Source organism: Thermobia domestica, chromosome 10 (assembly GCF_964235325.1).
Source record: "Thermobia domestica chromosome 10, izTheDome1.hap1.1, whole genome shotgun sequence".
Lineage (NCBI taxonomy): Eukaryota > Metazoa > Arthropoda > Insecta > Zygentoma > Lepismatidae > Thermobia > Thermobia domestica.
The window spans coordinates 248,956,677-248,971,971 of NC_137463.1; positions in this window are offsets into that span (position 1 = coordinate 248,956,677).

Here is a 15,295-nt window from a genome sequence, read left to right on the forward strand (position 1 = left end):
CCCTTAATGTCCGGATTGTAATAGCCACGTAAGAAATTCAATAACATAGAGTTAGAAACCAAGACAGTGTTGCTTTGTAACTGTTCCATTTGATATCACTAGGAGGAGAGGGAGAAAGTCGGGTGTTTTGCGGGTTTGGTAACTTTAGAGCAGAATATCTCAACCTGGGGGTTGCTTGCACCTATTCCCATTTGCAAAGCCGAAAGTTGAATCCAATATGGTGGATCCAAGATGGCGGCCGGGGGTAACATATCAGAGAAGCAGTACTTTATCCGACTTGTTTTGCATACGCCCCCATTCATGTCCAGTTACATCTAAAGAAACTAAAAGTAATTTTGTGTCCGAGCGTTATAGTAGTGTATGATTGAATTCTGGACATATGAAGGTCCATAAATATGCAAATTACCAGTACGGGCTGCGCAAATGAGCACAATACATATTGGGCCACGAAGAGCTTTGCATCTGAATCAATTTTACATAAATCCCGAGGGCACACTTCTCGAGTGTACCTTCTGAGAATAGCCATTCGTTGTATGTTTTATGTATGGGCCTTCGTTTCATCTTGTTGAAACAAAATTTGTGGGGCATCTATTCGTCGCATGGGTACACAAGTTTTGTCTGGATTATGTCAATCTAAAAACTATACTTTCCGCATCTCTCTCTCCTCTGTTTATTATCCATAAACAAGACTTCATTGGCTGTAGGCAAGATAAATATTTTTTTATATTCCTAGTATTTCAAATGTAGGACTATAACTTCGTTCTATGATTTCAAGAAAAAGTCTATGATTTTCCCGCTGACTCTGTATATCGAAAATGTTTAGCTCGTTTCTCTAATTTAATTCAAAAGTAGAAACTCTTTTGAACCTTACGTTACTCATAAATTTTCTTTATAGGTATGAAGATTTTAGTACGTTCTTCTTTTGTTCTGTTGTGACAGACTCTCACGAGTCCTGCCACGTGATTTCAAGCTTTTGTTTATTATCTGTATATTTCTTGTCTGTGTCATCTCAGAAGAGTATGACGTTAAGTGCATCGTACCCATATACAGTTGGCAATTTCTTCAATCTCTCGGCCGTCCGTCTGCCATCCAAGTTCTTATCTTATATACAATATGACGTTAATTGTACCGTAGTCTTACATAGTACGCGGTTTTCTCAGTTTGTTTGCTGTCCGTTTGCTAACCCAGCAGTGTTGCCACAGTCCTAGCTCTGGAGTGGGTTGAAACAAAGTACCAAATTGAAACAAAAATGGCTGAATGCATTATTTTATACCACTGTAATACATGGCTCTATAACACGAAACTAAAAGAGATAAAGTTCTAGAATACTCCCCTCCCCCGCTCTTCCAAGAGTAAAAATCAAGAAAGTGCTCTTTTTAAAAATTACTTTTTTTAAAACATCCAAATAGGATCACCGGGAACAACCGTGAAAGTAGATAAAACTTTTCTCGCATGTAGGAAGTATAACAGAGGCCACAAATTAAAAGGGAAAACAGTTATCATCTTCGGTATGTATTATAAGAAAACCAAACGCGCCTTTGTTTCAAGGTGACCAATAAACTAAAATGGTATTATGGCCATATATAAAAATATATATAAAACGAGGAATAAATCAATAATCTTCGAGTTTGTGTGCTAACAGTACGATATAATAAAATACTAAAATATAAATTATTGCACCTTATTCTCGCTTATCCCACAATCGAAGGAGGATAATAGACTGTAAGAAGAATACAAGGTAAGTAAACTGACAATTATTAAAAAAAAAAAAAAATGTAAAACCGGTCCAGGGTCCTAACACCTTTCTTGAAAGACACCACTACACATTATTAATAATTTTAAGTATTTATAATACGAAGTATTTGTTAAATGGTGCTGAATTGGATAGAACTGTACCAACTTTTTCACAAAAGGGCCTGAAAATGCCAGCGTGGTACCAATGGGCTGATGAATGACAAAAAGGGCTGAATTTGGTACAATTGTACCAAGTGTGGCAACACTGTAACCCAGTTTGTATCTTCTATATTGTATGACGTTAATCGCATTGTAGATCCACGCAATAGGCGATTTCTTAAATCTTTTAGCTGTCCATCTGTCATCTATTTCGAATGTTCTACACAATATGGCGTTAATTATAACGTAGCTTTACATAGTGGACGATTTTCCCAATTTCTTAGCTGTCCGTATACTACCCCAGTTTGTATCTTATATAGAAATAAAATGAAATCTTTGAGTTTTACGTCCCATGGTTCTGCCGGCTAGGCTAAAAGAGACGGTGATGATGAGAAATGAATGAAATGGTATAATGAATAAAGTGGGAGGAAACGGGAGAACTCCGAGGAAACCCAAACACACAATATTTCGTATAGAGTATGACGTTGATTGCAATGTGGCTCCACACAATAGACGATTTCTTCAATCTCTTAACTGTCGTCCATGTTCTTATGTTGCATAGAATATGGCGTTAATTATATCGTAGCTGTTGATAGTGAACGATTTTCTCAGTTTCTTGGCTATCCGTTTCCAAGCCTAGCTTGTATCGTCTAGGCAGTACGACGTTAATTGCATGATAGTCTCACATAGTAGGCAATTTTTTCAGTCTCCTGGCTGTTCATTTGCTATTCCAGTTTGTGTCTTGTGTGGAAATCTTAGAGAAGAAATATTCTCTATCTACTTTTAAGATTTCTTATCATTAATTAACTAATTAACTGTGACATATATAGAGGTTACATGTCACATTCACGAAATTTTTTCCCTTTGCTTCTGTTCTTAGTCAACTGGATCCAGTTTCTACTTTGTATTCCTATTTCTGCGAGATTCATCTTAGTATTGTCCTCCCATCTTCGCCTAAGTCTTTCAAATGATCTCTTTCCGATTGATTTTCAAGTTAAAATTTTGAAAGCATTTCGACTTTCTTCCATTCTAGTTATAGAACCTGCCCGCCTGAGTCTCGTAGACTTAATGACCCTAACTTTGTTATGCAAACCGTATAAATTATGCAGTTCCTCGTTAAGAAGTTTCCACCATTCGCAATTCCCGTCTGTCGCAATTCCAATGAGTTCGAACATTTGCCTTGCTATTTTAGTTTCAAATGCTTTCAGTCTGTATTCTTCATTTACAGTGAGCGAGAATATTTCACAATCACACGGTACAACAGCGTGATTATTGTTTTATGTATTTCAAGCTATAAATTCTTCGACAGAATTCGCAAAAAACAAATGTTTTGGACTGAGTAACAACACGAATTCCTTGCTATTAGTCGACATATAATTTTCTCGTCTCGTGAATATGGTTTTGTTCAATGATCTTTGAAAGTATCCACTTAGTCGAAAGTATTATTCGATATTTTAACATATCCATTAATTTGTAGTATTGCGGGCACGGCGAACTTTCATACATTTAGTTTTATCTGCTTTTACTTCTAAACCCATATCCCTATGAGCTATTAATAAAACCTCTGCAGTTCTGTTATCCTCGTATTATCCTCTATCAGATTTACATAATTAGCATAAACTGTAACCTGGTGAATGCCATTCACTTCTAGGCCATGGTTGCTATATTTGATTTTCCTTATAGCGTATTCTTGAACAAAATGGAATAATAATGCGGACAGCGTATCTGCTTGTTTCAAACCATTTTCGACGTGAAAGCTTCTGGACAAATATTTTCCTACTTGGATTTTGGGATTCAATTAAACACATCTTAATCAATGTATCTAGCTTTTTCGGTTTTCCAAATTCAGAAAGAATGCTATACAATATTTTCCTCATAACAGAATCCTAGACCTTTCTGAAATCAATTAATTGTTGTACCGGAATACTGTATTCTTATTTCTCTTCGAGTACTTAACGAATGGTAAATATATGGTCGATAGTTGATCGATTTCGCCTAAATCCACACTAATTATCTCCAATAATTTCCTCTACATATGAAGTCAATCTTGATAACAGTACGTTTGAGAGGATTTCATAGGATTGACAAGAGGGAGATGCCTCGATAATTATTACTTCTGTACAATCCGTTTTGTCGCTTTTCTTTTGAATTAACACACTAATTGATTCTTTCCACTGATGTGGCAATTTCTCCTTGTTCCAGATGAGGAGAATGAGTTTGTGTATCTCGTTCCTCAAGTTAAAATTAACTCAGCAGAAATTTCGTCTACGCCAGGAGATTTGTGTTTCTGTAATTTCTTTATAGCAATTTCTATTTCTGGTCGGTTAGGCTCTGAAATGGCTCTGTTGTATGCAATTCAATTTCTCCACGTACATTAGCTTCCGGCTTCGTGTTGAGCAAACTGTCAAAGAAATCTTTCTATCTATTCAAAATACTGTCCTATCCGTATCTGTGAGTATTGTTCCTTCCGCTTTCTTTAATATGTACACACGGGCTTGATAGTTTTTCTTAAATTAGGGGCTCTGCCTACTTTAGTCACTAGCACTCTCTCTTTCGTGCAAACGGTACATAGGTTTGATTCGGTGAGTATCCTTGATCGAAAAAGGTAAAAGCTTTTCCAGGCCAGCCATCGTAAGTAAGGTATCCCAAGTCTTCATCATTCACACCAGGCAAACGCCCTGATAGTACTTCACATAATAGTCCCAGGTAGCTTCGTTTTTTCCCGATTCTTTTCTTCCGCCACAATTCCCCGGGTATTTTGATTGCTGAGCAGTACCATGCCGTGGAAAATCAGCACCCGGGGCGAGAGCTAAACGACGGCATCTCCGTACATATATTCCAAGTAATTTTTCCTCTTTTGTCCTTTTCTCTCTCTCTCTCATTTTGCGCCCCCTTACTTCGGCGCCCGAGGCCTTCGCCCCACCTCTACGGCACGGTACTGTCACCGAGGGACGTCATCCCTCATATGGGACAGACACAAAGTAAGCGCAGGGTGTCTTTTACTCACCAGACGTTGACAAGTAACTTGAATCCAGTATGTAAAGGCTGATTAATATTAATATCTCAATATCAGAACAATAATAGCCATACGTGATATTAGCCAACTGGCGCCATGAATGGACGATACATGACAACTGTATATACACCAAAAATAAAATATTAAACCAAGAAAAAATAAATGGGGTTGCTTCTTGAGAAGTAACAAAAAATATCGTGTTTAACGAAGATTAATGTTGATCATTATTTTCTCAATCTATGTACTACCACGGGCGTCAATTCCACTGGGGACACGTGTCCCTCTCAATATTTGCAAAATTGTTTTCTTCCCCCCTAATATTTCTAGTATCTTAGGTCAATTATGACCACAAAAAGGCTGAACCATGTAGCAGTTTGCTAAGTTCACAAAAGAATGTTAGACATATTGGATATAACAAAAGTAACACAAAAGTTTGTTTGTTATGAAAAAGGACAGTAAGTTTTTGGCCCTGTGAAGGTGAAGGTGAAGGTGAAATAAACTGTAAAGTAACAAACTTTATAGCGAGCAGCAAAGCGAGTTTAGATAAAAATAATAATTTTCAACTATTTTTTAACTATACTTTTTAAGCCTAATTTACATTAGTTGTAGGCTTGTAGGCCTAAAACCTGTTTTAAAACTTTATCGTTTCTGACTATTCACTTCACACTACCTTTTATCGTTATTTTGTTTTCGACTTGGTATCATTTAAGTTTTACTAAAATTGTAAAACAAGGTTGTAAAGTGTGTGTGTGTGTGTTTTTTTTTACTACCAGTTTTCAAGAATAAACTATTAAAGGTATAAAATAAATTTGTTTAGCTTTGAAGTCAAAAATGCTTTAAAATGCAATGTGCGAAGACTATTTTTTTTTAAGTTACCGGGTAAGATCCCCTTATCCCCCGCTTTCCTGGAGTCATTCTATACACCTCAGTCCACGAAGAAATAACGTTACATATTTATACGGTGCCGGAACCGTGGAACCTTGAGATTAGTCAGAAGTGTAGTAAGCTATCTCAACATCACGGAGTACATTTTACTACGTAATAAAAGAAAAACATATCGAAGAGATAAAATGAATACCAGTACAGAAGTTGAAGACAATAATATTCCAGCAACTGAGAATTCATCGGAGGTGTTTGATCTTTTACGACAGCTTGGACGACAGATGAATTCCATGACACAAAATTTGGATTCCAGATTGGAGCAAATGACACAACAAATAGGACAGCAGATGGATTCCAAATTGGATTCCAGAGTAGAACAAGTAACTCAACAAATAGGACATCAGATGGATTCCATGACACAGCAGATGGATTCCAGATTAGAATAAGTAACACAAAATTTGGATTCCAGACTGGAACAAGTAACCCAACAGATGGACTCTAGATTGGAACAAGTGAAACTACAAATAGGACAGCTGATGGATTCTAAACTGGAGTAAGTAACGCAGCAGACAAAAACCAAACTGGAAATAACCGACAGTAGGATAGAGCATACTCTCCATAGCTTTGCAAGTGAGAAGTACTGTTGATGTAATAGAAACACAAGTCAACGAACATACAAATCAAATACGGAGACTGCAAGAAGAGGTGCAGGCCATCAAGGAGAAAATCAGTACTGCAAAGTGTAATCCTGATCCTGCCCTCAACGTGGTATATGAGGAACATAGGAGAAATGAATCAAGACCCGGTGAAGAAGACAGCAACCCATCAGAAGGTTATTCCGAAACGGAGGACACCATCTCTAATATTGAGGACGATACCATAGGCCTTATTTTAGTGCTAAGTGTAAACGCGTGAAATTCAGTGAAATCAGATCTTTAACTAAATTCAGCGGTAGAACTTAGGATATCCCAGCAAGTACCTTTTTGGAAAAAAATTCAAGAAGAATGTGATCTAATTAGTATAGATAAGGCGAATGTCCTTAAAATATTGCCACATGTATTGTTACCACCTTGTTCGGTATTGCATAAAGCGATCAAAGGTAGCCTGCGTAGTTATTCAGATTTTAAAAATGCGCTCTTAGCAAAGTTTGAAAATGATTTTATGTTAGCAGACCGAGATGCTCAAATTAGAAACCGACGTTTGATCCTAAAGTAGACAAAAGTATTACAGATTCTGTAATTTCAACATATAATGACTTGAAGCAGATCAATCCATATCAGCAAGAATCACATATTATTGCATCAATAAGAACATTATTACCGTTTAGACTACAGCAAGTAATTGATATCTTCGCAGTGTATTAATTTCAATCATTTAATAATGATAGTTCAAAATTATGAGAGTCAGTCTAGATTGCAAGGCAATACTAACAGAAACCAAGCTAATAATATTTCTGTACGAAATATCAATGTTAGAGAGGATTGTAGTCGTAATACGCGAGGTATCGTTGGAATTTCGAAGTAATAATGTGAATGATGGAGCTAATTTCTCACGAACTCCCAGATTTCGAAGTAATTACATAGGTGGGAGAAATTTTCAAAATAGGAACCAATGAACTGGTGAAGTAAATAACATACAGGACTGTACTCAAGATTGTACCATTCAATGTAACTTAATCGAATCTTTTGATAATGTAACTAGGGCCAAAGTTACGGCATCAGTCAAAAACATATTCAATTAATTCTTGTTTTGTTTCACTTTGAATATTGTTATGATTCCATTTGTTATTCATACTTCGGTTGAATTCTATACAGTTACGTATATTAATTTGTTAGATTTGGATGTATCTGGTTTAGAAAATCCATACCTCGGTTTGCGGAATTGGTTACAAGGAGTGCATGAGAATTAAACGTAATTTCTAATCTATATATGAACCTATTAGAATCTATTTAGGTTATGATTTCATTGTAATTTTTACTTCGATCACATTCTATGTAATTATATCTATGCATCAATACAAATATTGTCTATCAAATTTATGTTAAATATGCCCAAATAAATGAAACATGTTGCGTTGTATTTTAACTCATACTAACTTTATTGTTAACGAGTATAAATGGCATCGAATTAAAGAATCTATTTAGGACCTAAAATTAACCAACGAATTTACCACATTTTGAATGTCTTCTCGTCGATAATTTTATAGAATTAAAATAAAATTGATTATTGAATAAATGTAAGAATGATATTGAGATAAAATGAAAATATATTTTTTCAATTGTAATTTTTATATATATGAAGGCTATTCAAAAAGTAAGGTAACTAGTGTATATGAAATGTCTAATGGTCCAAGATTCTTTCTTCAATTATAATGAATTTAAAGAAGTCCCGTAGTTCGGAAGCCATTATACAACGATGGTATATATTTTTGTATGTACTCCTAAAGATTATTTCTATTTACGGGCAAAAGTGCTATTTAAAGGGCACAAGCTACCAAGAAGAAGAAGAAATATATGAAAAAACAATTTAAATATTTATATTATATCGAGATATTTCTTGTTGTTGTTGCTATGACAACTTGTTTATCTGGTTGACATGGTTATATAGTACTAACAACCATATTGTTATAATTGGATGTATATTATTTTAATGTGACAAATAAGGTATATGTGAAAAAATATATAATCTAAAAGTGCATAACTGTGGTGCAATTCATTTGTAATCTCATGGACTTTATAAGTATTCAAAGTATATTTGAATCAGGGAAGGTAACGAAGAAATAACATTACATGGTCAATCCAGAAGTCAAACTTCAGGTCATAATGAAATCAGGACTCTATTGAGACGATATTCAACGCACCATTTCATTTGATTGTTAACGTACTTGAAATATCAGATGATGCGATTGCTTTGCTCTCCAACACGATTTTGCGATAAAATAGTAGGGAATATAAATAAATATAACGATTATATCACCTTGTCAATAAAAGCTCATTAGATGTATGTAATGTGAGTGAAAATAATTTTCCGTTTTTTATTGAACAGAGGTATTTAAATCACTGAAATTAGAAGTATTTACCTATGTTATCAAGGTGATTACGATAGCTCTGACATTGCGGTGAAAAACTATTGCTACGTTAATACTTGCGTATGATGGCTGAAAATATCTTCTGTCTACTTGCATCTGTCATTTACCAGCTTGTGGCCCCGAACCCGAATGTGCAAAAATCTTTGAATTCGAGTTTCTAATACGGTTCGAACTGCAAAGCCATATTTTTCTCCCAATATCATTATCATGACCACTTATCATCATCAGTTAGGTTTTTTATGCATAATAGTGTCCCAATCATTATCAGTTAGGAGGATCTTTCATGCACTATAGTATCCCAATCATTATCAATTACAAGGGTCTTTCATTCACTGTAGTATCCCAATCATTATTAGTTAGGAGGGTCTTTCATGCACTATAGTATCCCAATCATTATCAGTTACAAGGGTCTTTCATTCACTATAGTATTCCAATCATTATCAGTTAGGAGGGTCTTTCATGCACTATAGTATCCCAATCATTATCAGTTAGGAGGATCTTTCATGCACTATAGTATCCCAATCATTATCAGTTAGGAGGGTCATTCATGCACTATAGTATCCCAATCATTATCAGTTAGGAGAGTCTTTCATGCACTATAGTCTCCCAACCATCATCAATTGATGTTTTTCATGGAGTACAGTGTCTCAATGATAATCAGTAAGGCCTTTAATTCACTACAGTGTCCCAATGATCATCGGTCAGAGTATCATGCACTACAGTGTCTCAATGATCACCAGTCAGGGTATTTCATGTACTACAGTGTCCCAATCATCATTAGTTAGGGTCTTTCATTCACTATAGTGTCCTAATGATCATCATTTGGTGTCTTTCATGTACTACAGTTATGGGTTCTTCATACACGAAAATGTCCCACTGGCCTCTCTGTTTAACGTAATAAAAATTGATGTCTTAGATATCACTCTTAATTGTAGTCAGTATCTTGTAGAGAAATAAAACAAAGAATTTTGGTAAATGTCAAGCCAGAGTTTACTATTATCAGCAGTGGTTTCTTCTACCACTAAAAATAACCTTATCACTTAACAAGAAATCTCCTTAACTGATTAATGTTGCTTGCCTTTTCATTTTGTGAGGACAAAATTATGTGGTATTGTATGGTAAGTAATTATGTGGTAAGTAATTTTCCCCCATTATGTTACTACAAGATATATCAAAAGGGATTTTACAACTTTGAAAACTCATATTGATTTATCTTACAGACATGGTTTTGGTGTCATTTTGTAACAAAATACATCAAGGTTTGACTCATGTAGTACACTAGTTCAGAAATAAGCCACCGGAAGCATTAGAGGCAGTTCCAACAAAGATGGCTGCCTTTACAGATCCCGAGCGTTCTAACTGTGTTTTGGTTTGAAGAATCCAAGTCTGCGAGAACTGTACAATGTAATTTTCGTACAAAGTATGGTAAAGATCCTCTCAGTAGGCCTACTATTTATCAGTGGCATAGAAAAAAAAATAAGTGTTTTATTGGAACTGGATGTTCGGTAAGACACAACAAATCTTCAGGTCGTTGTCGTACGTCTGAAGACGTTGTAAAGCAAGTGAGACAAAGCTTTGTAAACAGTCCTACAAAGTCAACCCGGCGTGCTTCTCGGCGCGTATAAATAAAAAAAAAACTTGATGTATTTTGCTGCAAAATGACATGAAAACTATGTCGGTAAGCTAATAAATAAATAAATAAATAAATAACTATGAGTTTTCAAAATTGTAAAGTCCTTTTTGATAAAACCTGTATTTTGCCTACACTCCTCGAGTAAAGTGAGAAATTCTTCACTCTCCAGATAACTTCTAATAAGATTATGTCATTGAAAAAAAAAACTAAATAAAAAGCACTCTGCAAACAATTTATGTTTTTTTATTATTTCACTTTTTAAACATCTTGGAACAATAACACAACAACAGGCATCATAGAAATGTATTTTTCAGATTACAATTTTCTTTCAAATACAGTACTTTTTTTAAAAAGATTTTTCAGGTAATGATTCACCATTTTCCGATGTCAAGCAAAAAAACTGTTTATTTCATCGGAAGAAAAGTTTGGCAGTACAACATGAATTATGAGTCATATTCATTAATATTTATTTGCTAGGCAGTATTCATTTGTGTCAAGAAATAATCTTTTCCGTTACTACTATTATAATATGAGATTGTGCATCTATGTGATTTTAAATAGAAGAAAATTTGGTAAAAATATCTTGATGCAAATACCACTCTAAACATTTGAAATTTAATGTTAATTACGAACTTATATATACTGCTTATGCCAAGCTAGCATTTATTTTAATCTTTCTTTACAATGAGGCATATCTTTTTATATCATACTTGTAAATTCAGCACTGTTATTCTTTTAAAGAAGTTTTAATTAGTTACATGTACAAACATTCAATATAAACGTAAGCCAGCACGATAATGCAGTCGAACGCAAGACACACACACATTTACGTATTATCTACGAAGTTACTTTGTGACAATTTAAAACAAAAATCACTGAAGATTTAAAATGAATTTCGACATCCATATATAAGATGGAGTTTTCCTTTAGAATTATTTCTTTGAACAAAATATATGTTAGCAAGAAAATGAAATCTTAGTTTTACGTCCCATGGTTATACCGGCTAGGCTAAAGGAGACGGTGATGATGAGAAATGAATAAAATGGTGGAATGAAGAAAGTGGGAGGAAACGGGAGAACCATAAGAAGACCCACGCACACGATGTTTGTGCACCACAAAGCTCATTTGGGGGCTGGGATTGAACCAAGGACTCTATGCACTAGAAGTGAACGCTCTATCACTGTGCCACCTCGGCCCTATATTCTAGCAAGAGACAAGGCAATCATATTGGTAAGAGAATTTTTTAGTTCATGGAAATATAATTATCATTGGAGGAGTAAACTTAATATTTTACTTGATTAATAAATTTCAGCTGAATAAAAGAACAATCCTTAACAATTGATACAGTAGAACTTTGAAGCACAACTCATGGTTTATTGAATGAGCGACGTAATCCATGTATTCAAGAATTTAATCCTGGCAACTCATTAGTCCTTACTAATGCTTTTAAACTCAATGATACGATATTTTACTATTTGGGTAAAGGATATCTTTAAAGATATAACATTTATTATTGCGGTATTGTTATTGTGTATACTTATTCCAACTTACAAACACAAAGAAACTATTTACAAGATTGAGAGTACGAGTTAGTTTATATATAATTCGGTTCCGGGAAGAGCAATGCTGGGCAACCGCAGCTGATGTGTTTACAGTTTCGGGTATGGTCATGTTTTGTTATTTTCACTTTTTTGCTTGTTTTAACCTCTTATAAGCTACTTCTTGGATTTTTAAATGCATTTTACGAATTAACGATACCGAAATTATAATGGTACGTAACAACTAGTGAAGGAACCCCTAAATTTAAGAAATATGCAGTGGTAGATGGATATTCATTGCTGGTATCTGTGGTATGGACTAGCTTCTGTTTTCTGAACTGACCATTCATCACGGATGGTCGTCTAAGGCAATTATGTTCCGAAATTTTAGAATTTAAATATGAATATTATGCCATGCAGAAGCCTATAAGAGTCTAGATAGTAGTCTATACGACACATTTTATTTATTTATTGCAATAGTAAGTTAAGAGACAGTATAAGTCAATAGTAAAGACCCCCAACCTAAGTCTGCCGTCAATCGAAAGAAGTTGGGAATCCTTCACCTAAGCTATATTGCGTTTAATACAAGGCTACCAAAAATGATTCATTCATTTCGAAAAGGCTATATTTTCAAAAGTATTATAAGTACACACGTGAAAGATGTGTGAACAGAACCATAAACTCACCCAGGTTATACATCCTCTACAAATATTCACCAATATGTGCCCCTTTGGTGACACGACACACGTCTAGACAATACTCAACGTCTTTTATTTTGCTTTCTCTCCATTTTCGATAGTTACTAACCTCGTACTGCCACACCCGATCGGAAAGATAATCGACTCGTATTGCCACACAGTACAAACTTGGTGAGTTTGTGGTTCATTTCATATATATCTTTCTTGTGTGTGTGTGTAATACATTTGAAAATATAGCCTTTTCAAAACGGATGAATCACTTATGGTAACCCTGTATTTAGTATACGCACACTGGCGTCAAAATTAAATCACTCACACAAAATTCTTCTAAACATGGATGTCTCGCTCAATGTTGGTAATATACATTCAAATATTTAAATAAAATTATTGTCAAATTTACAAAATAACCTGTGCTACTAGTATCCAACTACTTCAATATGAACCTACTTTAAGTACATATATGTATACATTTTTGTATTCTAGACTGTTACAACATGGCAAACCGTGAAACGGAATTCTGATTTTCTTGCATTTGTTCATGACTCCATCTTATACGTCTATCTTGTGAATTAAACTTTTAACATCAATAAACACAAAGTTTGTGAACACAAAACATAAATACTCTTAACATAATGTAGTTAACGCACTTTATAACTTTTAAACATAAGTCAATAACGTAGAAAACACAAGTTAATAATATTTTATACTTGCAAAATACTACTACTACTACTACTACTACTACTACTACTACTACTACTACTACTAATAATAATAATAATAATAATAATAATAATAAACACCGTTGTAATATTTTACCAGTGTGATTTATATAAATTTCTACCCTGTAAATACATGTCACTGAAGATAGCATTGACCAAAATATATATATATTATTATTATGTACTTTTATTAACTATTTACAACGTCAAATTTCCAAAACTATTTATGTTTTATTTACAAACATTTTACTGATATACATTATATCAGAGTGACAATACTTTTAAATTGCATTGAAGCAATTGTACAAGAAAACTCAGTGCTACCAAGTTAGTGTATTTTGCATTATTTTTATTTACAAGTAATTATTAGCACTTTACAGTACATAGATTAGATTATAATTATATACAAGGATATCATATGTATGTTATATAACTACGTACACAATGTGTTTATACCCAGGTCAATATGGGGAAAGGGTACAAATAATATTAGAAGTTCGAACGGATAATTGTTCGTATCTCTGTTTCAGTGTTTTAAAAGAATATAATCCGCTTTTTGAATTGGACTTTATTATTTTTTTTTTTAATGAATAAACATAAAGGGTGTTACAGAAATGGGACACAATATTTTGGGAACAGATTTCTAGCACCAAAATAAGAAAAGGTCATAGGGACCTGTGGTCAAAAGTGGCTAATTTCGGAGTTATAGGGTGCCGAAAACGTGGAACAAGTGAACTTTAGAAATTCATAGCTCGACTACTATGAGACCTATCGTAGTCAGGTCAAGACATCACTGAACAACTGGTATGTGAACTATCCAAAAATCCATGCATGTTTAAGAATGCTCCAGTACATGTACACCAATTTTTAACAAATAAAACACAGTTCTGACCAGAGCAGAATGAAATATATTAAAAACTATACTTACAATGTGTTACAGTTTCAAGGACAGTATAACGTCCTCTTCATCAGACACAAACACTGAGAAAAGACAGGTGACAGCAGATCTTATATACACGAGAAAGTGAAAGGCCACGCCCTTTCTTCTATCTCATTGGTCGGAGGGAACCAATGAGGATAAAGGCAATTCCGCGCCAACAGAAAAATATAATGAGCCCTTGAAACTGTAACACATTGTAAGTATAGTTTTTAATATATTTCATTCTGCTCTGGTCAGAACTGTGTTTTATTTGCTACTCTACTTATCCAGAGCCATGGAGTTTGTTCATTACACAAATTTTTTAGAGAGGTAGGTGGAGAGTGATCAAGAATTCCTAAACAGGCTCTTTAAAAATGATTGTGCAAGTAGTTTCTGAAAGATGGATATTCGGTTAATTCACATACTAGTTCTTCAGTGATATCTTGACCCGACTACAATCGGTCCCATAGTAGTTGAACTGTGGACTTTTAAAGTTCATTTTTTCAGGTTTTTGGCACCCTATAACTGCGAAACTATGCATTTCCGACCACAAGTCATTATGAACTTTTTTCTTATTTTGATGTGAAGAATCTATTTGCAAAATTTTGTGGACATTTTTGTAACACACTCTATAATAAACCTTGTAATTATACCGCAAATTATCATATATGTATTTTCAGTTGCATGTTTATGTGATAAGGATGAAACGAATATATACATTTACATACTTATATAATAATGTGCCAAACTCTTATATATATATATATATATATATATATATATATATATATATATATATATATCAGCGTTATGTTATGCCATACTTAATGCAAATAATACATAAAATACTAAAGGGTAGTGGAATAAAAATACATAAAATAAAGATTAATTTAACATTCTGCGCCTATG